This window comes from Vulpes lagopus, chromosome 5, assembly GCF_018345385.1.
Source record: "Vulpes lagopus strain Blue_001 chromosome 5, ASM1834538v1, whole genome shotgun sequence".
Classification (NCBI taxonomy): Eukaryota; Metazoa; Chordata; class Mammalia; order Carnivora; family Canidae; genus Vulpes; species Vulpes lagopus.
In genome coordinates, this window is record NC_054828.1 from 55,219,199 (window position 1) to 55,245,871 (window position 26,673).

Sequence of the window (26,673 nt, forward strand, 5' to 3'; positions counted from 1 at the left end):
AGGCACGCCGACAGCTGCTAATTTTTTGTGTTTTTCCCTTGGAGTTATATCTTGGAAATTAATGAATTAACAAAATGCACCACTGAATACACTGACCACATTGATCAATAGAACGAATAGTCCTCAAGCAAAGGAAAGTTCAACTAAAAGCTGCCCAAACACTCCCAAAGCATTGTTTTTGAAGAACATTTTTCAATTTCTTGTCCTGTAAATGGCCTGTGTCCAGCAGCGAGGATCTCACAGTTCCTCCGTCCTCCCTCCAGTAGTGCTCTCCTCTTCCCAGGCGCCAGGAAGCCCACAGCGCCCGTCTCTCCGTGTCGGAAACTCCTGTCTGTTCACTCTTGGTTCACTGGTCTGGGTCCCTACTGGGCGTGTTGGAGGAGTCAGGAGAGCTTTGGCCACCACAGCCCCCCAGCAATTTCCTAGCTTCTAACCTGGAAAGGGAACTGCATCGTGTGGTGCAAAGCCACCCTCACTAGTGCGGGGAAGCTGCGGGAGAAGGCAGGCAGGGCAGCCAGCTCACCTCAACACATCTTCCAGAATATGGTCTGGAAAATGGCCTGCCTGGTTTTTACAACTTTTCCTAATGGACCCACACCAGCCACTTGAACACCGTAGAGATTTCAAGAGAGTACAATTTCCCTGTTCCACACCAGGCCGATGACTTCAGCTAAATGCATGCATTCGGGGCAAGATAATTGAAATGATAACACATTAATTGCACTTGTTTCAAGCCAACGTGGGAAACTCTTTGGTATCCTATGCGTTAAAATGTCATTTCTCACAGCAAGTGCGCCGCTGCAATGAAAATCAGGTGAGGACCCTCTTGTTGTAGTGGGCGAGGGAAGAAAGAGAATCATTATTCCTGGGAGGACAGATGCCTCCATATCTCTACGTGAAGCAGCCTTGTCTTCTGGTAGCAGGCTTTTAGTTACATCCCAGGGAGAGAGTGACTTACATTGATTATTTACTGGTGGAATGCTGAGCGTATAAAAGAACATGATTCACTCCACCACAAAGAACAGCAGCATTACTGCCTGTTGGTGCTGGCATTTGAAGATTTCCTTCCTCCTCCTTCCCGGGATGCAAGATTCATTAAAGCATCATTTTAGGATTCTTGCTTTGGATAATCAAGACAGATTCTAAAGCATTCGTGTAATAAATGGGTCTATAGACGCTACAGAAACTAAATGAGTCCTATCACCGGATTCCACTGGTCCATCTACTTCAGTGGTTTGCTAAGAATGAAAAGCTTAACTTTGGCCTCGGTTCAAATTCATATATATTATTTTAATATTTTCACTAAAACTGAACATCCGTGTATGTTAGCGTACCTGGAATTCTTCATTGCACTTTGTTATTCAAATCAGGTGAGAGCTGGTTTCCACTGCATTTTATTTAGAATGAGTGACTAATAATTCATTTAAGGTAAGATTAATTGACTTACTTAAGCTAAATATGAACAAAGTAGGTACACGAAAGGAAGCTAGATGAAGACAAATTCCATTTGTCTTTTTTTAAAAAGATTTATTTATTTATTTATTTATTTATTTATGATAGACATAGAGAGAGAATAAGAGGCAGAGACAGAGGCAGAGGGAGAAGCAGGCTCCATGCAGGGAGCCTGACGTGGGACTCAATCCCGGGACTCCAGGATCGCGCCCTGGGCCAAAGGCAGGCGCTAAACCACTGAGCCACCCAGGGATCCCTCATTTGTCTTTCATAACCATACCTAAGAGCAGACCAAACCGTAAAACAAAAATATCCTGTAAAGACTAGAAAACATGAGGAAAAGGAAACGCTAGCTACCGAGGTGTCGACGTAGCCATCAAAGGTACAAGTGACCTAATTAAATCTCACTTGCTCATATCCAGATGAAGGGAAGCTGCACAGGAGCTGGACTAAATGGGGACCTGGTATGTCCTGTGGAGCATCCACACACCTCTCCTGAAATCTTATTTTCAATACTTTTTAGAGACACCAAAAGCGTCTATCCCAGTGTCCAGTGCGAAGTCTATCACAGAAGGAACTCAACGGAAATGAGCATTGAATGCCACCTCCTTTCTCTTCCACAGGGAGCAGGTCGAGCAAAGTGTCCTTTGGAAATGCCACTAGAGAAAAAGGAATAGGATCCCAGAATCAGAGAATTCACAGTATCAGTGAATTTATAGTTGACGACATTTATCTGGACCACCTTCTGAATCATGACATGTACAATTATTTGATGAAGCAAAGAGAGAGAGAGACAGAGAGAGACAGAGAGCCAAATATCACTTTTTTTTAAGTTTCAATATTTAACTCAACTTTTGGCCCAGGAGGGCAGCAGAACTGATTTTCTACCAAGGCTTCCTAAATTTTTTGAGATCAAAATTTTACCGTTGTTGGTTTACTAGATTATCTCCTTCCCCAAGAACAATCATGTGTAAAGCCTACTACAAATTCTTAGACAATTAAACCTATTTGTTTTGAATATTTGCAATTTTTTAAGGCATCTCAAGAATCACAAAACCAAGATTAGGATTCACTGTTTTACTACATTGGGACATTGATAAAAAACTAGCTCTTTTCTACTTATCACTCCAATAGACCCTCGCTTCCCATTGCAAATATATTTGTGAGCACTAGGTATTTAGTTCTAGACTGTAGGCTTTCCTAGGGATATGGCTTTTAGAAGACTGAAATAAAATGATCCCTGATTTTCTTGTCATTAAAAGCCTCTGTTCGCACACCGTAAGCCTAAAGGGAGCGAAGCCAACTGGAGAGAAACGTGCGCTACACAAGGAGCTTTAGCTCATGCTCTGGTCATTTAGACAAGATTTATGCCACAATTGATTTACACCGTGTATTGTAGTTAAGATAGTAATTGCTGCATTACAGTTTATAGACTCTCTAGGACCTCTGAAAGACGTTCTTTTTAAAACATGACTGTATGCTAATAAGGCATTGGGCCATTACCGTTTTTGTTGTATATTATTGTTCACAAGGTATTTTTCTTAAACAAAATGCAGTTGTCTTTCCAGAGTTTTAATAATGCCCATCCTTCTACAGAACCATTTCACAGACCCTGTAAAATTTAATATTCTAAATATGGTGTGATGCTGGTGTGTACCAAGTGCTACATGCCACAGAGAAGCCAGAAATTCATAAAACCTGAGCCAGGCCTCCAAGGAGCTGGCCGTCTCCTTGGCTGTAAGTACAGATACGTAACCAGGTGGTATATGCGATGCGACCAGCCCTGATGTAATGATGACAGTACAGCGCGCCATGGGACGAGTGGGAACCTCAGAAAGAGCTGTGCATTGACCACAGAGGCCTCTGAGAAGGCGTATTGATGAGAGGGTGCTGCGGGGGGTGGTGAAGGGTATCCCTGCAACATGGAGAGGCCTGCACAAAGGCATCGAGGCAGTGAGCAGCGGGGCTCTTGGAGAGATGGTACATGGCTCAGGTTCGCTGGCGCCTGGAGCAGCATCCAGAAGTGCCATTAGATGGGGTCACAGCTAAGAGGGACCTGCATCTGAAAGGACCCGAAGTTTGTACTGAGATCTTTGCATCAGACACTGCTTATGCACCCCTGGAGATTCATTTGGGAAGATATGTCTCTGGGACCCCAACCATTTTTTTTATTCCAACTGAGCTGCTATTCCAGAGACCAACTCTACATGGGTTCAGAATAGCTTTGGGCAGAGGAACACAGATGTGCCCTGGGTGCCTTCCCTGGGTGCTCCTAGCCTCATGTGTCCAGGGCAACTGAAGCGGGAGTTCGGCTCACAGGCCCTGCCTGATGCCTCTGCATGTGCAACCCAGAAATGGGGGGGAATTCAGACCCATCCTTCGAGGACAGGCGTACAAAGGGGTGTGTTGCTCCATAAATCCAGATATGCTAGATATGGAGAACCGAAAATCAGCCTAACAAACTGGTAAATAAAATACGTCCCATCATTCCTCTTAGATAGCAGTCTAAAAGGCCAGTTTGAAACAAAAATTCTCAGGATCTTTGTAGTATATGCATCAGTTATCTTTGGCTTTCATGACACATTGCCCCAAAGTTAGCTTACAACAAACATTTATTATTTCTCTCACTATGGATGAGAAATTCAGAGGTGGCACAGCCAAGTGGTGCTGGCTCAGGTGTGTCATGAGGTTGTAGTCGTGGTGTCAGCCAGAGACGCCACCCTCTGACGGCCGGATGGGCCTGGAGGAGACACTGGGAAGACGGGCGCGCTCATGGGGATTAGCAGACGTTCTCGTTGCCTTTGCTGGGTTTTGGCAAGAGAACTCCGTCTCTTGCTATTGGGCTACCTGAGTGTTCTCATAGCATGGCAGGGCTTCTCCCTGAGTAGGCAATCCAAGAAAGGAGTCGGGAAGAAGCTACACTGCATTTTAGGTGTTGATCTTAGAAGCGACATACCATCACTTCTTCCACAACCCATTGACTAAAAGGGAGAATGGAGAAATACCAAAGAATTTGTATATTTTTTGAATTTTGAACCACTGTAACATAAAAACAGTGAGACTTAGTTCACAGTCATGACCCCCTCCCCTTCTTTCTCTACAGTTGCCTTGGTCCTACACTACAACTGGTGGTGTCATATGTTACCTGTATGAACACCCAAATCACACACTGAAGCTTGGTCCACACACCCTGCCAGTAGCTGCTTCTCGGCCAATTCTCAGAGTCAGATGTGAAGAGTCTATCCAGACACTATCCCTAACTCCAGAACAGACTAGAAGAGACCTATGAAAGCCTTAGGAGAATTCTTGGAGCTATTGGAACAGAGAATTACAGGGATCCAAGTACCCAAAATGTGGTCTAAAATGGTAGGCATGTGGGGCACCTGTGGGGTAGCTCAGTGGTTGAGCATCTGCCTTCAGCTCAGGTCATGATCCAGGGATCCTGGGATCAAATCCCACATTGGGCTCCCAGCAGGGAGCCTGCTTCTCCCTCTGCCTGTGTCTCTGCCTCTTTCTGTGTGTCTCTCATGAATAAATAAATAAAATCTTTTAAAAAATAAATAAAAATGAAAAGGTAGGCATGCATTCTACATGGGCAAGCATTCTAGGTGGTCAAGTGCCCTAAGTACCATAAATTTCTCAACTTTTGGTGAAGATGTGATCAGGGGAGGATGCAAATGGTGTGGACCCTATAAAATTCAGGGCCCAGAAAAGATCCTATTATCCTGTAACTATGAGCAGTCCTGGGACAAATTTTGACCAAAAGAATGCAGAAAGTAGAGGACAAACTCTCCTCCTTTTATTCCTCTGGAAGAATGGCCCTGAAATCCATAATTCATGAAGCCTTTGAAATCCATGAAGTTAAGAAGACAGTTCCTCTGGATACTAAAATGTAGTTAGCTTTCACTCTGTAAAAGAGAAAACACAGGCCCCAAATAGTACTACTTGGATTAGGTCAGCAAACCAAGACTTAATACCTAGCCCTACTGCCATTTCAACTCTCCACAAATGTAACTTTTAACCAGTCAATGTGGAATTTCCTGGTCAATACTAGGAAGTTTACTGTTAGACTCCTTCCACTCTCCTTAGGAGGGCAACCTTGCCTAAACAGTGCATTTCTTGCTAATAAATTCCTTTCTCAACCCCCCAACCCCCAATTGAATGTAGTAGTGGAAAATACAAGGACACGTAATCCATTCTTCTAGGCAGATGGCAAGTTTCCCAGAGGAAATAAGAAAGACTCTTTGTTGTAAAACCTGGCCATCAATGCCCGTGTCCCTCTATTACTCACATGCAGTCCCCTTCTCCTTTTCCATCCATATTTACTGTGTGTTATAATTTCTGATGTGCCAAGTTTTCTAACTCCCATTTTGTTTCTTTGATCTGAAATATTTATGTGCTGCCCCCAAACCCCACAGACTAATTTCAGTTCCTCTGCAGAAGATTCTATAAAACTGGACAGAGGCCATGCCATAGAGGAATTGGGATGCCAACGTAAGGTGCATGGACTTTATCCAGAGGGATGAGTCGAATTGCAAGATCAGATTTGCAGTTTAGGAAGAGTTTCTGTCTGCGATGCCATGGACGGAATGCAAGGAGGTAAGCCTGGAGGCAGAGACAGCAGTTGAGAGCCTGGAACAATAAGCCAGGTGAGAGAAGACTACTGGCAGTGGAGAAGTGAGCTAAGATGAGCTTAATGGTCACACCCAGTTTGTACCTTTGGAATCTGGTTAGATGTTGGATGACTTAATGAGGTTTGCTTTGCCAGATGAAATATTTCCATTTGCTAAAACTGGCAATCTTCACTGAGGTAGGGAACACAGGATAAATAATTAGTTTCTGAGAAATTCTGAAAGAAGTCCATATCATCCCCCCCCCCATTCTAAGATGTGAAGATCCCTAGGAATTGACTTCAGGTTAGGAAATTTGGGGAGTCTAGGGTTATAGTTACTCATTTCTTTGCATTTTAGCCAACTCAGTACAAAAAAGAGTCAACAAAAAATTTAAATATTGCTTCTGTTTATTTTATGGAATAGTATATTATAGTACGGAGTAACTCCAAAAATATAGACCTCCTAAGGAAAGTGGTTAAGGCCTGCAACAACAACAACAAAATTGTTCTACTTATCCAATTTTTCACTCCCTGGACATTTATTTACCCCATCTGTTTCAAGTGTAGACTTTAAACGAGTCACACAGAATTAGATCTACAAAGAAAATACCCTTCCAGTGGCAGAGAATATGAATCTTATTGCTGGTAAGACCAGTAGAGAAAGAAGGAAAACACATCCACACCCAATCACCCGTATCACCCATAATCTATACTTACTATCAAAAGATTGCTAGAATTATGATGTAGATAATATTTTGATAAACGAAAAAAGGACTGGAGGAAGAGAGAACTTCTGGGATGGATAAATATCATTCAGACTAAAATAAAACAGTAGGAACAGAGAGTATGGTGAAGATTTGTTACGGGCAGGATTGGCAGGACTCCACATGTTGTTTAGAGGACAGGGAAGTGTCAACTGTTGTGCCAAACCTGATCTATGGGTGCAGTTGGCAGTCATTAAGAAAAGTAACATATGAGAAAGTGTTTGGGATTGGAAGATAGAAGTCCATTAGTTCCGGGACGCTTGGGGGGCCCAGTGGTTGAGCGTCTGCCTTTGGCTCAGGTCATGACCCCGGGGTCCTGGGATCGAGTCCTGCATTGGGCTCCCTGCGTGGAGCCTCTTCTCCTTCTGCCTGTGTCTCTGCCTCCCTCTCTGTGTCTCTCATTAACAAATACATAAAATCTTAAAAAAAAAAAAAAAAAAAAGGAAGTCCATTAGTTCCTATGACACCTGTTGCATTTGAGGTGCATCGGGGGCAGCCGAGTGAAGACATCCAGGTGACTGATGGCATGTGATTGTAAGGGTGTGTATGTCTGTACCTCTGTGTGTGTGAGCGTATGTACAGTCTGGAGGGTGTGTATGATATATATTTATATGAAATTTGGAGGTCAAGTGAGTGAGTGGTGCAGAGATCGATCCAGGAGAGTAACAGATGTCGTAGAATAGTTGAACCAAACAGCAGCATATTGAACTCTGTTTCTCCATGAGAAGCTGTTCAAATGAAAACTTGATTTCTTGCCCTCGATAGAGATATGAACGAGCATTTTCCACAGTTATGTCCAGGAAGGCATAAGCAAAATTCCCAGGAAGCTTCTTTTTCTCTTTCCTCCTTTATAATATCCAACGTTGGGACCTAATGCTTGAACACTGAGATGTGTACTTTAAGGAAAAAAAACCAGAAGCTAAGGATGGCAGGGAAGAACAAAAAAAAAAAAAAAAGAAAGAAAGAAAGAAGAAGAAGCATTTGAGAGGGTGCATCAGCCCTGCCATCAGCTTATAGGCTTTGTAGGACGTAATAAAAATAGTAATATCAACAAAGCCATCCTCCTGTTACTCAAGCCGCAGTAGCTGAGGTGTCTGTAGGGAATGCATTGCTGACTGGCATAGATCATTAGAAAGAGACAATGATTGAGGCCCTAGAAGCAGATGATTTGGCCCAGAGTTACAGAGAAGATAAGAAGAGGACCTAAGGCAGGATCACATAGAAGCTAATATTCACGGAAGGAAAGCCGAGAGGAAAAATATTAGGAAGGAAGAAGCAGATGTAAGAGAAAACTAGTCAAACATGAGATGGCTGGATCCAAAGACGAGAGTATTAATATGAATCGGAGAAGGTTCCAGAGAGTCAAACGATGCAGGGAGCTCAAGAAAGAAAATTCAAAGCCGCCATGTAAATTCATTGCTTAGTAGTTTTCTGATGACCTTGGAAAAGGCAGTTTCAGTGAAATACAAGCAGAGGAAGCCACTTCACAGTAGGGGGTGGGGGGTGAGGAAATCGAAAAAGAGCGGACTTATCTCTTTCAAATGTTCTTCTATGAAGGTGAAAAAGAAATCAGTAGCTGTCGGGCAATGTGGGCTTGTTGAGGATTGTAAAAGTCATTGTTGTCAGTGGCGTGGGGTTTATTGTGTATTTCAAGGTATTTCAGTGATGATGGAAAGGGCTCTAAGCAGATGAGACCCCCAGCATGAGGACGGAAACCATCGGCATTGATGTTGTTCTGCTCTAAGATGCCACAGGAAACCGAGGGGACTTCCTCTGTCTAAGACGTACTAGGGGGAGACATTTGGAAAGAATAACCAGAAAGTCAGAGAAACGAGCAGTGTAAGAAACATTGAGTCTTGAAGGAGAGTCTTGAAAAATCTGCTGACAAATGGAAATTAAATTTCTGGGTACAGCTGAGAGGTTGATTAAAATTGGGAAGCACAGGGGCGCCTGGGTGGCTCAGTCGGTTAAGCCTCAGCCGACTCTTGGTTTCGGCTGAGGTCATGATCTTCGGGTTGTAAGATCAAGCCCTGCATCCAGCTTCATTCTCCGCACAGTCTGTTTGACTTTCTCTCCCTGGACTCCTCCCCCTGCATGTGCTTCTGTGAGACTTCTCTCTATATATATTTTTTTCAATAAATAAATAAATCTTTGAAAAAAATTGGAAAACACAAAACTGTCAAAGCAACACAAAATTGTCACAGCAACTATTCCCCATGATTATAAAATTTTCTTGATCAGCAAATACTCCCCCAAATGCAGAGAAGAAATGATGGGACTCGCCTGCGCCGGGGTTCTGCAGTCCAGGCCGAATGGAAGAGAGCAAAGGAGCAATCCTGCTGAGAATCCTGTAGGCGAGGGGCAGTTGGCATGATGCGTACATGGGACAGGAAGGACGGGGTCAAGGCTGGATGATGAAGGAGAGGCGTTGAGACACGACGTGATGGGAGTCACAGTGGGTTAGAAGAATAGATGCAATGGGATCAAAGTGAGGGAGACAAGAGGACAAATGAAAGTGTGGTCAGGAACGTGAAGATTTTTAAGGTAAGATTTTATGTTGTATGAAATACAACATAGTAGTAAAAAAAAAAAAAAAAGGAGACAAGAAACTTAAGAAACTTCTTCGTAGGAGTCCTGCAGCAGGCTCTGCTTGTCCAGGGATTGAGCAAACCCCATCCTACTTTCTACTTACGATTGATTGAAAATCTGCTACGTGATTTTCCTTCACCAGCTACAAGTGAGAAAATTTGAGGTATATCTTGGCTGTTCCGCGTCTACAAACCCAAACAGTTGAAGGAAGTGATTTCCCAGAAGTATTTAGTTACTATTCTACTGATCGTATTTCACGGGTTTTTCCTAATTTTTTGATTAAATGATTGTTTCTCAGATTGACTTGTAGATGTGCACGGGTTCACATGAAGCATTCCTGAACAATCCATTTTTGGCTTCGCGTAACCTTGAAACAGCTTATTTGGCCCCCTGCGAACAAAACAGCCTGACGGTTTTTGACTTGGATGTTTTATTGTCAAAGAATGACAGCCTCAGAACTCTCTCCCCAACACTTGGTTTCCCCCAACGCTTTCTCCTAATTACTGATAAGCATAATCAAACAGAAAAGCAGTTGGAGCCCAGCAAGACTGTTGCTCTTTCTATCAAGCCAAGTTCACCCAGGAATAATTGCTGTTCTGACAACTGCTAGAGCTTTCCTTAACCCCCTACAGTGACCTCTCCAGCATCTGACTTCTCCAGCATCACCAAAATGTATTATCTTTCCATGAGAAAATCATCGATTTGTGAACATGCGGCCAATCTAAGCTTGTTTGAAAGTCAGGCAGGGGGATGGCCTTCATTTTCACTTATTACGTACCCAACGTTTTATCAACGCAGCTACATCAAGACCTACAAATTATGTGTCAAGGGGGAAAGATCCACAGGATATGTCTTCCTGGGATTTTTTTTTTCTTGCTGTGCGTCTGTTGCTTTGGGAATTCACAGATTAAAAGCAAATGACAGGTGGGCATCCTACTTGTAAAACTCAGTCAACTCTTTCCATAAAGAAGCTAAAGGGCTTGGTACTGATGCTTGGTTAGTTATACTTTGGCAAACGATGCAACAAGCATTTGTCAGGCCCTTAAACCCACTTTTGAAGAGTTCTTTCCCTCTATAAAGGTATTAGATTGTTGCCAACAGATTGAAGGTCCAAGCATCAAACATTCTAAATTTCACCACAAATCATGTCAAATTGTCAGATGCTTAGGTTTTCTTATCCAATGTAGAGAGCCTAAATCGTACATACTAAATATCAGCTTTTTTAAGTATTTGCATTCTGCAGAAAATGTCTACACTTTATCAGCAAAGCTTTAGCCAGTTTTGTATGTCAGAGTGAGATTTGTCCACGTTTCTGCTTTTGTCAGAGATTTTCAAGTCTTAAGTGAGAACAACTTTAAAATAGTTTAATTATAAAAAAAATAAAAATAAAAAATAAAATAGTTTAATTATATACCTAATTTGGTGCTTCAAAAATTCTCTCCGTAGAATGTCCTACAGTTGACTCTTGAAAATGCTGGGTTGGGGATCCCAGGGTGGCTCAGTGGTTGACCATCTGCCTTCAGCCCAGGGCGTGATCCCAAAGTCCCAGGATCGAGTTCCGCATCGGGATCCCTGCATGGAGCCTGGTTCTCCCTATGTCTCTTTTTCTCTCTTTCTCTCTCTATGAATAAATAAATAAAATCTTAAGAAAAGAAAAGAAAAGAAAAGAAAAGAAAAGAAAAGAAAAGAAGAAAAAAAAGAAAAGAAAAGAAAAAAAAGAAAAGAAAAGAAAAGAAAAGAAAAGAAAAGAAAAGAAAAGAAAAGAGAAAAGAAAATGCCAGGGCTACCAACCCCCACGTGGTAAAAAATCCAGGTCTAACCTTCCACTCCCCCAAAGCTTAACTACAAAAAGCCTACTGTTGACCGAATGCCTTAGCAATAACACAGTCAATTAGCACGTATTTTGGGGTGTCCTATGTATCATATGCAGCATTCTTCAACAAAAGTAAGCTAGAGAAAAGAAAATGCTGTCAAGACGCATACATGGACAATACTGTATCATGAGACTGTCTGCACACCAGTGGACAAAGGTCAAGGCCATGTTGTTCAAAGGTCAACTGTGTTTAGCATTCCCTTCTGTTCTTTCTCACGGGTGCTACTTTTACACTTTGCTCTCCTACCTGCTTAGGAGCCATGTCAAAGAATGTGTATTTGAATTTTGTTTCATCTGAAGTTAATCAAAGGAAATTATCTAGCCCCCTTTCTTAAAATGTATTTTAAACCCACAGCCTAGTTTCAGAACGACAACTTAGAAGACTGTGGAGTTTCCATATCGAAGACCCTAGCTGTGGATGGCTTTCCACCCTGGATAATCTGTGTCGGTATTTTTACAGCATCAAAGGTCTGCACCAAATAGTGAGTCAACCCTTCTGTTTGGGACTAAGGAAGATTTTTTTTTTTTGCTCTAATCAAAGAGGATCCACCAGTCTATGTACTTGAAATAGCAGGTTGTATTTAAGGTGCTTTTGTATAATTCCCATAAGGAAATAACCCATTTTTTTTACTTTTATACAAATCAGCACTCTCTAAAATCCTTATTGGGTGAGGATCTAAAAACAAAAGTAGGAAAAAAATTTAAAATCTCCATCAACCTGAATGAGAAAAACAATACCCCCCATCCCAATTCTGAGTCCCTTTGCCAACCAAGTAGATAAGGGGCAAGCTCCCTTTCTGCGCCTCTTCAGTCTCTGTGCGCCGGAGATACCCCAGAGCTTTAAATCAATAGCCTCCCAAATTCCAGGAGCAATTACTTCATTCTCACGGAGCTGTAAGAGGGGTGAAAGGTCTTTAAGATCTTCCACTCGCAAGTATGATGTGAATTCATAAAGCTCGCATCGGTGGCAGTTGTGACTCCGCTTGCTCTTTGTTTACCAGTTACCCACTGAAAGATGCAAAATAGAAGACGACACAATACAAAGCAAGCAACTCAGAGGAATTAGCCCGTTTGCCCAAATCTTTCCCTGGGAAAATGCACACTGGGAAAACGACCAACACAGACTGACTGTGTTTATCCTTACCTCCTTGCCTCTAGGGAATTAAAACTGTCACCGTCGTGCGTGAAGAGACACTTTCAAGTCGTGCGTTAAGTCGGAGTCTTGATTCGTCTCTAAGGGAAACACAGCCCATTAGAAAACACGCTCACTTTTTAGAGACTACAAGCAGCATATTCCCAATTTTGTCGTTTGGCAGAAAAATGAAATATTTTTCTCCCCTTCTTCAGCAGCAAGGAAAACCCAAATGTTTTTCTCCGAACAAAACAAGTGAAGACCATTGTAGGTTGTGTTTCTGTTAGGAAAGAGCTTGCAAGCATCAGACATCAGGTATTTTGAGTGACTCTACAGTATGATAATATGCATATAAAATTTACACTCTGCTCAGTTCTTAAAAAGCAGTAATAAGGGGATCCCTGGGTGGCTCAGCAGTTAAGTGCCTGCCTGTGGCCCAGGGCGTGACCCCGGAGTCCTGGGATCGAGTCCCACATCGGGCTCCCTACATGGAGCCTGCTTCTCCCTCTGCCTGTGTCTCTGCCTCTCTCTCTGTGTCTGTCATGAATAAATAAATAAAATCTTAAAAAAAAATAAAATAAAAGCATTAATAAACACTACCTGCCTTTGGCGGGGAGGAGGCTGTTTCCAGAACGTGCTTTGTAGAGAAGCACGTCACCTGCAATGTCCTATGATCTTGACGTCACCATTAACTAAGTGAGACATGGGGTTTAATCTATATGGGAATTTTGATTGATCACGACTATTTATAAATAGCTAGTGAGGTTTTTTTGCATTTCATTTTACAAAAATCATTTACTTCAGGACAACCTACAGAACTGCGCTTACTGGATGTGCTCGGACTCCTGGTAGCTGCCTTCCTTTAAGCTCGTGACACAGTTTTCCCTAAGAGAGCGAGCATCCCGCTCCCCACCCTGCACCCTGTGAGACAGCTGACGTCCCTGATCCCTGACGTCCAGCATCCCCATCACAGGGCCCTGAGGGACTGGGGGAGCTCCTCCCTCACCACAAGTAAGCCGTGACATCACTGACGTCCCCACAGAAGCCTTAGGAGAGCCTTCAAAAGACGGAGCTGCTGAATATTTAACCCTGACTGATGGCCACTCCCGGATAAAGCAATTAGCAAATTTATTAGTCAGGGTTCAGTCTGTGTGGCTGTTTTCACAGATAAATCTTGGTGAGCCTCTGACTTCTATGTTCCCAGGTTAAAGCAGCGGAGACATGAGCTCTCTTCGGTGGGATGCAAGGTCGTGACACCCTGGACCGCCTGCATACATCAGGAGCACCTCTCGAGCTACTAGTGACCTCCATCCAATTGGTGTATTTTAATGAAAACAAAGGGTTTGCATCAATAACAAAAAGCACGAGCAGAACCATCCTTCACGGACACCTTTGTCACTCTCTCCCCGTCTAGACACTTATTAACGGTTTGACCTTTATAGCCGATGTTTTATTGTCCTAATATCTTATGACTCAAGGACCTCGTGCTGTTTAATAAGCCAAATCCAACGAGAGGGGGGCTTTGGCTGCTTATCTTTAATATCAACATAATCTTTGGTGACCATGTCATTCTAAGAAACTGTTAAATATAGAGATGGAACTACAGGAGATACAAACAAATTAATCCCTCATATTGCATTTTTTTTTTTGCAAAAATGGGATCAAGAGGAGCATCCACTGAAATAGCAGCACCGAGCTATGGGGGGATGGATCACCAAGACACTAAGTGTGGGCCCGGCCATTCAGTGTAGGAGGACAGTGTGGGTGTAACGACAGGAAGCTTGTTGGAAGCCCACGGCTTTCAGATGTCTTCCTCGGGGTTCTCATTGGCCCAGAATCAGAACTATTAGAGCTGTAGGCACCCAAGACAATGGGTGCTCAGGGTGTCTGCTGTAACCCTGTGCAGATAAGATGGTTCCCCTTGAAGAGGGGTTCCTTAGTGACTAACCCCATGCCCAGAATCAGAGGAGTGTCCTATGGGCTCCACCTGGGAGGATGACAAGGCTGATGCCACAGGTAGGAGGTGCGAGGGGAGATGGGCCAAGGAGGGAGACAGCTGGCCGGGGGCACCTGCGTCTGGGCCCCGCGATCTGCACCCAGGACCCCACCTGGTAGCTGAGGGCAGGCGAGCAGGCGCTCCCGGAGCTGGAGCCCGGGCGGAACCCAGGGCTTGTGTCCAGGCAGGTAGATGCAAGGTCAAGGGCGATGTATGGTGTCAGAGACAAACACTGAGTTCCAAAAATAAAGGTCAGATTACATAATTCATTTTTCCTCCACAATAAAATGAAGCTTGTTGGAAGGAGTATTGCGATGAGCCTCTTGACCAATAAATGAAACCGCATTTTACTGGGAAACAGAAATCGGAAGGCTTACTCTTCTCTGCGTCATTTAAATTGCGGGGCAGAAATAAAATGATTCATTTTCAAGTGTGTAGGACAGATAGCTGAAAGCTCTACTACACATAAAAAAATACATAATATATTTGAATTATATTCACTGTCAAGGGAGTGTTGTCTGGAAGTTTCATATGTTAAATATGAGTTTAATTTGAGCATTTCCATTTTTCCAATTTAGGTTGAGATAAGTGCTCTTATGACAACTTATGTTAATGAAGCTAAACCCCAAAGAGTTTATTCAATGAACCGAGAAGCAGTGAATTTCTCCATGAGGGAGATGATGTCATAAACGACACTGATTACCATTGCTTTCTCTGGTGTCTGGAATTTTACTGGTTATTTGTCTAAGTGCATAATAATTTTTTAGCATTCCTGAATTATTTATTAAATGCATGTTGACTTCCACGGATACCTATCATGAGGCATTGCCCGGGATTTCACAGCGATAATCTCAAATCACACTGGAAATTGAGACACAGATGCTGATTTACATGGTTCCTAATACATTACCTCTTGTTGCCTTTGAAGAGTCCATTTCTATAAGCAAAACCCTACACTCAGAAGCCATAAAAGTGGTGACAGCTGCACAGTGGAGAGTCAGCCTATTAAACGCTGATGTTAGAATCAGCGTTGTTTGCCCTCAGAACCAACTGCAGAGATTCGAGATCACAAAGTCCCCGTTCTCCTGGTGCCTCGTGTCCGACGAGAAAACCTGATGATAAAAGCCAATATTGCCAAGAGATAATATAATCGAACAGGACACACGTTGTATCATACACACATAAAACGTACGTCGAAGACCCTTCAAGGCCACCCAGTATAGGTTGGCGGTAGTCCACCAATTTGGTTTTTGACAATAAGGAGATAGTCGTCCTACAGTAGAAGAGCCCTTCGTATCTTGAGGATGACTTCGGAGCATGGAAAGGGAGTATTTGACATTTTAGACAAGCAAGTGGTAGCAGAGAGGAGCACTTAAATCTGGTGGTATTCATTTCCTTAATTTTATTTTGCATCTATGTTTGCTCTCCACCTTCGCCGACAAGCTTTCAACTTTTCCTTGAGAAACTAATCTAATAAATCGATTCTGGGTCAGAAAAGAGAACATAATTTCCATTAGGAGGAAAAAAAAATGGGTTAGCAACAGGGAAATAATGTTCAACAAGGTTTCTTATTTTCTACTTTAGCTTCTAAAAAGAATTAAAAAATAGCTCTTGTTTGTTTGTTACCGGCTTTTCCTCCAGAGAAGAGTGATCTTTAGCCTCTTGCAGATTTAAGGGTTAGGGTAAAGCCAATGCCCCCTGCCAGGGAAAAAGCCAGCAGCTGATTTTTCTGGAAGCTCAGAGACGACGGTGCTGTAGACATCCTACCTGGGGAGAGCGCGGTGAATCCTGACAGCGCCTAGAAGCCCTTGGGGTCTACAGAGCTTTCATCTCAGCCTCCGTTTCTCTGTGAGCCACTCACATGAACTGTTCCTTTCTGTGCCAAAAACCCGCTCTTGGGACTTTGGCCTTCCTGCTTGTTCAGGCTCAACTAACGAAAGTAAGACCATTTTGTAGATTTTGACAGTTTTTAGACATCTAGCTGCGGATGCTTGAGCTGTAAAACTGAACACAAGTGCATGCTTTGCACGTTGCAAATACGACCTGCTGCTCCAAATTATCATTAAGACACCAGGATTTTCTAGTGAACTGTATTCTTCTTAAAATCTGGATAGTTTATCTTTTGAGAGTTGATGGCTGCTTTTATTTAGTAAAAATAATCTCCTTTGTTCCATTTCCTTCTGTCGCATTATTCAAGGTAATAAACACTCTGTGGCAGAAAATGTTCCTAAGGGAAGCCTGTTTAAACCCAATTGGGAAAATGCTGAACTTTATATATTCAAAAGCTCTCTATCATCCAATGTTTTACTGTCTTGGATTATTCCTGTGAATTATATGTTTCTTTATATCAAAAAAAAAAAAAAAAAAAAAGCACTAGGCCAAAGCCTACTTGGGAGCATGCCACATTTTATGTATTGATTGGGAAATTTAAGCATTTTGCCAAATCTTGATATGTTTTTTTAAATGTCAGGCTTAAATATATATATATAAAATAAAATAAAATAAAATAAAATAAAATAAAATAAAATAAAATAAAATAAAATAAAATAAATAAATAAATAAATAAATAAATAAATAAATATCAGGCTTAACAGAATGTAGATTTTCCCAGGCAAGATGAAAAGATGAAAATGTACAATTTCACACTTCCTAAAGTCCCTTAGTTTGCAGCTTTTCTGGTCATTAACTATTCCTTGCTGACCTTTACGCTTTCACCCTGGGTGTAAATGGACAGTGAACTGGAAAACCCACGGTTTCCATGATAAAAATTAACTTAACACATAGGAGTGAAGAACTCATAGATCACTATAGGGGCGCGTCTTTTTTACAACCCATATGAATTGGTACTTTTGATCACAAAGTTGTGAATAACATATTCCAGAAATTAAATACAAAATCAAATCCTTGACTGGGATAATGAGATCACCAACCAGTTAAAAGAATAAGCACATGCATTTTTACAGCAGTATAGAGATTAAAACTAAAAGCAAGTTAATGTTATTGAAAGGGACACTCCACTCTCTGAGTTAATTGCCTACTGTCTCCCTTAGTCTTGTTTTCACAAAATCTTGAAAATCACAAGGGTGAAATAAAGCATAATAGAGTGAGCGCTACCAGAAGCAAAGCCCAGGACTGAGAGTCTTTCAACCATTTGCAAATGTAGGGTGATCTCATCCCCATTTTAAAGTTTTACAGTGTGAATGTGAAGCTGCTATTTGTGGCTGAAAAATTCACTTTATATCAATTTAGGATGTTATAGTTGCAAAGAACCTGAGAGGTCACCTAATCCAAAAACAATTCTCCAATTCTCTACAACATATTGTGCTCCTTAGATTAACAGAATATATCATGTTATTCTTCGATTCACAGCTTATTAAAAAGTAAATTTTAAAGCTCAACATAGTGGCTCTAATCCTTTATCAAAGCAAACAAAATATTTCTGATGTTCTGGAAACCAAAATTTATTGGTCAAAAAAATGAGGTATCCTATTCATTTGGAGGAATGAACAAATGCAGCTACCAAAGGAAATAATTAAAAATAAAGACATAATAAAGGATGAAATTTTTTTAGCTTAAGACATATAATAAAGGTTAAATAGTTTCATATTATGGTACCGATCTACATAGAGACAGATAAGTGATTAACGGAATAGTACAGAAAACACAGACTTTATAGAATGTAATACAATTGAAAGAAGGAAATAAAAATTGAAATTTATTATATGAAATTATTTTCAGTAATTGAGATTAGTGATATAATTACATGGAATATGTTAGATAAGAAAAATTCAATCCAGTGAATTTTAAAGTCTAATTGGCTTAACGGCTGTTTCATGAATCGGGCAGGTTTCTGTCCAGAAAGTAGAGAGAAGCTTCCGATGGATACGGAACAGGAAGGTTTTTAGAGAAACCGAGGGAACGGATAAAAGGAAATTATTAGCAAAGAATCCACTGTCTTAGGCAATGTCACACTCCTAAAAGGAACAGAAGTCTATCAGTAAATTTTCCAGTGCCTACCAGAAAATTCCCATGTTGACTGGTTAAGGGTTACATTTCTGGGGAGTTGAAACTGCAGGTAGGTCAGATATTAAGTCCTGGTTTACAGACTTAGGGCTTTAACCTAAGTGACACCAGTTTGGGCCAAAAACCAGTGGGTTTTGTTGTTGTTGTTTTAACAAAACAATATACAACTATCTCATACATAAAATTAAATCACAGAAGGATTGAAAAATTTTAGGTTAAATCATCATTCCAGTCATTATTATTCCAGTCATCTCTAAAGTTAGAGGCATAAAACTCCTCGATATTTGGGGCTTCGTTGGGAAGACTGGACACAACAGACTGTGGCTCGTCAACCGGGGGATGGAACAATCTGGACATCTCTATTACCATGTCTGACTCTTGACTGAGACCTCAGCTCACTCAGTGTGTGGTTTCTTCAAAGGGGCAGGGTTTCCTCATAGTATGGCAACTCAGGGTGGTTGGACTTCTTCCGTGGAGGCTCAAAGCCAAAGATCAAGTGGTCCAGCAGGTTCTACATTGGCTTCCATGACCTGGTCTCACAATTCACGTAGCTGCATTTTTGCCACTTTTTATTGTGAAGTAGTCACGAGCCTGCCCAAGTTCAACAGGAAGGGATGTGGATTGCCACTGCATGATGGGAGGGTAGCAAGGTCATGGTGTAGGGAACACAAGGCACGGGAGGCACTGCTGTGGCCATCTCTGGAAAGGACAGTGTGAAACAGTATCAACAGGAGAAGTGGAAATGGAAACAGGCATCTGTCATACTGTTGGAGTCTTAAAAACAGGAGAAAGACAGAGGCCGTGTACACGTGTGTTCAAAGACCCACGGCTTCCACCACTGGAAATGTCCTCAGCTGAAATGTATTTACCAAATGACACACAAGAGAATGGTCCTAGAATCCTATTTTTTTAAGAGTCCAAAATTAGATATTCCTTTTGAGAAATAGCCTCTGGATTGGTACTGAGCCTTTGGTGAAGACCGAACACTTATCCTCAGAATGACGTGAAGCCGGTGCCACCCACACTGAACTGGGACGAGTCAGATCCCCTCCTCCATAGGGCTAGTCATGCGTAGGCACAGGCCGACAAAACAGAGATGGTATATATGGGATGTTGGGTCTGAATGGTGTGAGTAATTGGCGTGAGTGGACCACTGAGATTCCTGTGAAGTGTATTGCTACCACCTCTCGGCCCACATATGTGGCCTCACAGGGTTTCCTATGACCAGGGAGAGAAAAACATGAATTGGTTTACAAATGTTGTTGCCATATAAGTGAGATGGCGCCAGCCTAAAGTGCGATACTACTGACTTACCTCCCAACTCAAGGGTGATGGAGAAAAACAATAGCGGGGAGAGTCCCCATGGACCACCACAGAGAGACTTGGAGTGTAAGTCTGAGAGTCATTTTTGTCCAGAAAGAAAAATGATCAAAATCATGGTATCTCATTCATAAATAAACCTTCCATAACTAAGCAATGCCTGCTGCTGGGGAGGCTCCAACAAGGGACATGGGTGAGTCAGCCCCGCTCCATCTCACCGCACCGGGTGGGCCAGACACAGACAGCAATGCAGCAGAGATGTCATGAGCGGGCTCAGCAGCACGAACTTCTCCCCAAAGCTGATCCGTCTACACAGCTTAGCATGCAGCCTGCTGAAAGCAGAAGTCAAATCCTGCCACCCTCTATGCCATTTCCCAGGTGGCCCTGCCAACTGTCTGATGGCAACCTGTTAACCTGGAAAATGTGTGTTCTTGGGGGTAGGGGGGGTGGGCAGTAATATTTCCTCCCTGGAAAAGCACCTACTCTGGGTGCAGATTTGCCTTTGCTGCTTTCCAGGTTTCTGCCACCATCGTCACCCAGGACTTACAGAGTCACTTCATCTGCCATCGCAGAGCGCTTCATGCACAGTGCCTCTACACAGGAAAGGTGCTGAGGGGCCTAAGACCATGGAATTTACTGATCTTACCTAATATCTCATTGCCCAAAGACAAGTGACCTGGCGGAAAAATGGAATGCATATCTCAAAGCTGTGAGCGTGCCAGCCAGAGGAAAACACTGCAGAATTGGAGTGTTGTCCTAGTGGACGCAAAGTACCCCGTGATCCAGGATCAGTTTTTCTCACAGGCAGAGCACAATGGATTTTGAACCCGGGGCTGGAGGTAGGACAGATTCCTGGTACAACTGGACCTCTTAATTCACGTCAAGGGTTCCAAAACCCTAGTTCTCATGGGAGGAAGGCTTTTTTCCCTAGGGGTCATAATAATGTTTCCATTACACCAGACACTGAGGCAACCATGTGGGACTCCCCTTGTTCCAGGACCAGCAGGCTACAAGGAAAATGAACTATTGTGAGGTTGGCTATCACCAAGGAGAAATAAGGGAGTTGCTCCACGGTGAGACGAGAAGGGAGATGATTATGTCTGGAACTCAAAATATTCTTTAGGGCAGCCCTACCACTTCCAGGGAAGTTTCATGGAAGACTGTAGAAGTCAGACAAAGGCAGGAGTACGAGGACTCCAAGCTTCGGGGACCCACGTCCAGGTCAGGAACTAGGCCCTTCCCACCAACATAAACTGGCTTCTTGTATCCAAGATCAAGCAGGACCTCGGCTTGCCTTTCTCAAACTGGATGGATGAAGAATCAGCCGTCGCAGAGCTCTCATGTTCCTTAGGCAAAAAACTCATTCCTCGGCCTTACACCGTGCCTTGAAGTCGGCGTCCTGGGCCAGAACTTTGTTTCACGTTTTGTAAATGCCCTTCTGTGTTTGTGGGCTTTGTAGGGGATACATAAGGGGCAGCAAGATGAGTGGTAGGAATCAGAGACCAAAACCTAGCCTTAAATCCAGCCTTTAAAGTGATTATAAAGGCTGCAGTGACACAGAAAAGTGTCTAAGCATAATGCTCCGTGGAATGAAAAAATAATCAAAAAGTTAAACATGCAGACAGTAAAATTCCAACTTAAGAACTGGAATCATTTCAATAATACCCTATACACAGAAATAAAAAATCTAAGTAGAAAGATACCAAAATACCGTAGTGGTGGAATTATGCATATTATTTGGTACTTTGGTTGCTTTTCAAATTTTCTAGTGACTGTATTACTTTTATAAAATATTCATATCAAAATACAATGATAAAGGCATTCAGCTTTTCAGTATTTCCAAATACATAACATACCTGAATTTATTTTCCTTTTCTTTAAATTTATTTTCCTAAGTATCTTTGCTTTATTATTTTAATTTTCTTTAAAAAGATCCTAAGTTACAGGTACATATAGTTACATTGGTGTAAAAATGCATTTGAAATATTTTATTTTCACAAAAATTGGATAATTTTCAAAATTCTAATGTGTTACTAAAGCTGTTATTGATAGCATAGTTTATTAGGATTTTATTTCAGTAATCACTATACCTATTGCCTTCCAAAACATATTGAAGATTGAAGACTTTTATGTACAGACACTATGATTCATTAAAAATATCAAACTTTCAGTTATGTTTTGATAGAGGACAAACTTGTAGCTAATAGTTTGGAAGAGGTTCTATAAGGATAATATCTTTTTATTAGACAAGACTAAAAACAGATTTGTGGCATTGGAAATTACCCCTTCCCCTCAAGTACTATTTGTAGCATTTTAGAGTTTCACAATATAAAAATCACAATATAATTGCCTTTGTTTCTAATGAAGTCTATACAAATTTCATCATATATTTTGAGTAATGCACTATTAGAATAATTATAAGTGGTTATTCTTATATTATATTTTAAGGATGTCACCTGAATATATATTCACTGTAAAGAAAGCACAATGATTTACCTTGTGGTGACATTTTTTTCCAAATAGTTGGAGCAAACACAAAAGGGCAGATGTTTTTTAAAAAGGTAAATATCTATGAAGAAACTAATAATATTCTCCGATGCCACTCAATAAAAATGCCCAATACGAATATACCACTCTGTAGAGATTTTAGCCAAATTAGAATACAAAGCCAATCCTAAAGTTCAGAGTAAGTGTTAGTATAGCTATAAAGTGATAAATGCTAGAAACAACACGGCCCATGTTGCTTGTTGGCATTTGGTAAAGTACAGAATGACCTAGGAGTCATTGCCTGTGGTTTTCCCCATCTTACACACGCAGAGCACAGCACAGACTTCACACATAAGCAAAGCTAGAGGAATTTCATTGTATTAATTTATAAAATTCACCATTTTAAAATTCACCTTTCTTCTTTCTTTCTTTTCTTTCCTTTCCTTTCCTTTCCTTTCCTTTCCTTTCCTTTCCTTTCCTTTCCTTTCCTTTCCTTTTCTTTTCTTTTCTTTTCTTTCTTTTCTTTTCCTTTCTTGTAATTCCAGTGCAGTTAACAAAGTGTCATATTAGTTTCAGGTGTGTAATATAGTGATTCAATAATTCCATATATTAGTGCTCATCAAGATACTTTTAATGCCCTTCACCTACTCACCTATCCCCTTACCCACCTCCCCTCTGGTAACGCTTGGTTTATTCTCTATATTCAAATACATAAAATACCACTTTTTCTTTATCCAGTCATCTATTGATGGATGATGAAGCTGCTTCCATAATTTGGCTGCTGTAAGGAATGCTTCAATAGACATAGGCATGTATATATACCTTCAAATGAGTATTTTCATATTTTTTGGGTAAATAACCAGTAATTCAATTACCATATCATTGGGTAGCTCTATTTTTACCCTTTTGAGGAAGCTCCATACTGTTTTCCACAGTGGCTGCACCAGTGTGCATTCCCAACAACAGTACCCAAGGGTTTCCCTTCTCCACATCCTTGCCAATGCTTGTTGTTTCTTGAGTTTTTTATTTTAACCATTCTGACGGGTGAGAGGTGATATCTCATTGTCGTTTTGCTTTACATTTCTCTGATGAAAAGTGATGTCGAGCATCTTTCTTATGTCTGTTGGCCATCTGGATATCTTCTTTGGAGAAATGTCCTTGTTTTCTGCCCATTTGTGTACTTGGAGTATTTGTTTCTTTGGTATTGAGTTGTATCCATTCTTTATTTTTTTAATAATAAATTTATTTTTTATTGGTGTTCAATTTGACAACATACAGAATAACACCCAGTGCTCATCCCGTCAAGTGCCCCCCTGAGTGCCTGTCACCCATTCACCCCCACCCCCCGTCCTCCTCCCCTTCCACCACCCCTAGTTCGTTTCCCAGAGTTAGGAGTCTTTATGTTCTGTCTCCCTTTCTGATATTTCCTACCCATTTCTTCTCCCTTCTCTTCTATTCCCTTTCACTATTATTTATATTCCTCAAATAAATGAGAACATATAATGTTTGTCCTTCTCCGATTGACCGACTTCACTCAGCATAATACCCCCAGTTCCATACACGTTGAAGCAAATGGTGGGTATTTGTCATTTCTAATGGCTGAGGAATATTCCATTGTATGCATAGACCACATCTTCTTTATCCATTAATCTTTCGATGGACACCGCAGCTCCTTCCACAGTTTGGCTATTGTGGACATTGCTGCTATAAATTCTTTATAGATATTTTGGATAGTAACTCTTTATTGGATGTGTCATTTGCAAATATCTTCAACCATTCAGTAGGCTATTTTTTAGTTTTTCTGATTGTTTCCTTTGCTATGTGCAAGCCTTTTATTTTGATGAAGTCCCAGTAGTTTATTTTTGCTTTTGTTTCCCAAAATTGAAGTTAAATTTAAAATTATCTTTCTGAGAACTGCATTTTCTGCAACTATTTTAGTTGACTTGAACAGTTTAAGATTTTGACTTCTGAACACTTTTTCAACCCAGAGGATTTTCTATAAATCCCATCTAGATTGAAAACAGCATGTTAAATGCACATTGTTGGGAAAAAGGATTACTGAAGAAAAATAATGTCAAGATAAAGACAATTAGGTGCATAGTAAGTAATAATTGCCAATACCTTGTGATTTATATAGATATTGCTTCTTTTCTTTGGATCATGTGTGCTTACTTTTGACTTTGCATTCATCTTTATAATTTTTTTGGCTATTAAAAATAATCAGTATTTTTTTTAATTTTTTTTATTATTACTTATTTATGATAGTCACAGAGAGAGAGAGAGAGAGAGGCAGAGACACAGGCAGAGGGAGAAGCAGGCTCCATGCGCCGAGAGCCTGATGTGGGATTCGATCCCGGGTCTCCAGGATCGCGCCCTGGGCCAAAGGCAGGCGCCGAACCGCTGCACCATCCAGGGATCCCAGTATTTTGAACCTTATATTAGAGTCTGAGCTGACTGCCTGGAGTACATACTGGTGTGTTTTTGTTGTGTTCGTGGCTAGTTGAGTATCTCCAAATATAGTTTTCAGAAGAAACAAAATTTCAAATTGAAAACATATGCTCAGTGTCACATACAAGTGAATTAACATTTTGCTATCTCTTGCTGAATAACAAAACACTCCCAAATCCAGTGAGGTGAAACAGCCACTGTTGGTCAGAAATTCAGGTAAAGCACCGGGGAGACAGCTTCTCTCTTCTCCATGATGTCCAGGACCAAGGCAAGGGAGTAATAAACTTTATCTCATATTAACATCTGTATGTTTTTTTTAAATCTCTATAGATATTTCTGAAGGTCACATGGCTTTGGGATTTCCTGTTCTAGGCTCAAACTCTAAACAAACTAAAAAAAAAAAAAAATCAGATTATATCTTACAAAGCATTTCTTCCAAGCCAACATAATTCACTACCTAAATGCTATCCATAGATTCATGAGTAAGCCTTTGCCAACAAAAACAGTATCGTACAAAGTATAAGTCTTTCAGAATGGAAAACCAGGACGGGTGTTGACTTCCGTCCACTTGCCACCCAGATCAAACTGGCAATTACCCAACAGCCGTCTTAACGGGCTACGGGTTTTCTGAGGGAAAACTGCTGTGTGTATGTGTATGTTTTTGAGCAAATATCTATTCCTGGAGATTCACTTTAATTTTTGCAACAGCTTATTCTTAATAAGTGGCTGTTTCAGTTCAAAGGTGGAGGGGCTGTAGGAATGAAGAGTGTCAGACTCTGAAAATGTAACAGCGGAAAGTGGAGTATTCTCAGCATTGAAGAGTGACAATCTAGTGAAAGATACTAATGACAAGGTTGTCCACCATGTTGTTTGGTGATCATTAACAAATCACATTGCCTTCCCCTTCCCTCTGTAGCAGTCCGTCTCCCGAAGCAAACTCCGTGGTAAATTCTTTTGACAAGAGGCAATTCCTTTTCTCCATTTCCTCCTTAACTCTGTAATGAAATCGCAATGAATAGTAAAAGTTTCTGTGAGTTGTACAATAATCATCCATTGTATTACTGATTGAAAAGAACTTGCTGCATATTCAGAGAGCTATAAAGGACCTGATTTTCAAACAAATACTTTTGATAGGCAGATTCAGGACGAATCTAAATTGTATTTAATTATGCTACTGTGCAGTGTTCCTGTAACAGTTTTTCACATGTCAAGTTAATATCTTTAATATCTTTAAGAACTACTTTAACGCGTAGAGTCTATTTCCTGATTAGCTGCATCCACTCTAATACTATTTCTACACGTCCGTACTCTGGGAATAGTGGCATAATGGTAGTCTAGGAAGTCAAAATATTGTCTTAAGTAAAACCTTGAGGGATAAGGTTTTGAAATATGTATGCCCATTGGGAAGGGGGGGGGGTCCTTCTAGCACTAATTTGATGGCCTTTCTAAAAATGAAAATCTTTTTGTTTCCACACACTTTCAATTGCCTACAGCTTTAAACTCCGTTTTGCAAAGGAAACATATACATATTATGAAAAATGCACTGTGTCAAGTGTGTTTGTTATGGCATCTCCCCCAACCTAATGAATGACTCACTGCAGCCAAGAGCTTGAGGCCTCTTACCTGAACACGTGTACATATATTTCATCGTGTGTGCTCACTGTACCTTTACAATGTTAACAAAGAAAAATATGAATACGTCCAAGAAGTTTTACCCAGAAGAGAAACAAAAGTGATTTGTAAAAGTTAGATTTCAAAATAAACTCAGTTGAGAAATTATGGCCACGTGGCACATAACTAAGAGTCCACTGGGAAACGTTGACCTTCTTGCATCCTGTCTTTGCAGTTCAGCAGCCTCAGAATATAATGTCCTTGAATTTTTACCTTTTGGTATCATTTTTCATTTTTCGTTAGTTCTTTCTTTAATGCATCTTTTACATCTGACTAAATCTTTGATTCGCTCTTAGCTCAGCATGG

General features: G+C 41.1%; 2 long non-coding RNA genes across 3 annotated transcripts; both read right to left on the reverse strand.

The window, feature by feature from the left end:
- Nucleotides 1–6,454: 6,454 nt before the first annotated feature.
- On the reverse strand, nucleotides 6,455–10,995 carry LOC121490383. The gene is made up of 2 exons (XR_005987646.1): nucleotides 10,832–10,995; nucleotides 6,455–9,235 (listed from the first exon to the last, which is right to left on the reverse strand). It is a non-coding gene; the product is annotated as an uncharacterized LOC121490383 (long non-coding RNA).
- A 130-nt stretch (nucleotides 10,996–11,125) lies between these two features.
- LOC121490384 lies at nucleotides 11,126–16,297 on the reverse strand. 2 transcript variants are annotated; one of them, XR_005987647.1, is made up of 4 exons: nucleotides 16,186–16,282; nucleotides 15,329–15,530; nucleotides 12,435–12,523; nucleotides 11,129–12,298 (listed from the first exon to the last, which is right to left on the reverse strand). It is a non-coding gene; the product is annotated as an uncharacterized LOC121490384 (long non-coding RNA). The 2 variants fall into 2 exon arrangements; XR_005987648.1 differs by lacking the exon at nucleotides 15,329–15,530 and having other exon boundaries at nucleotides 11,126–12,298; nucleotides 16,186–16,297.
- Between the last annotated feature and the right edge of the window lie 10,376 nt (nucleotides 16,298–26,673).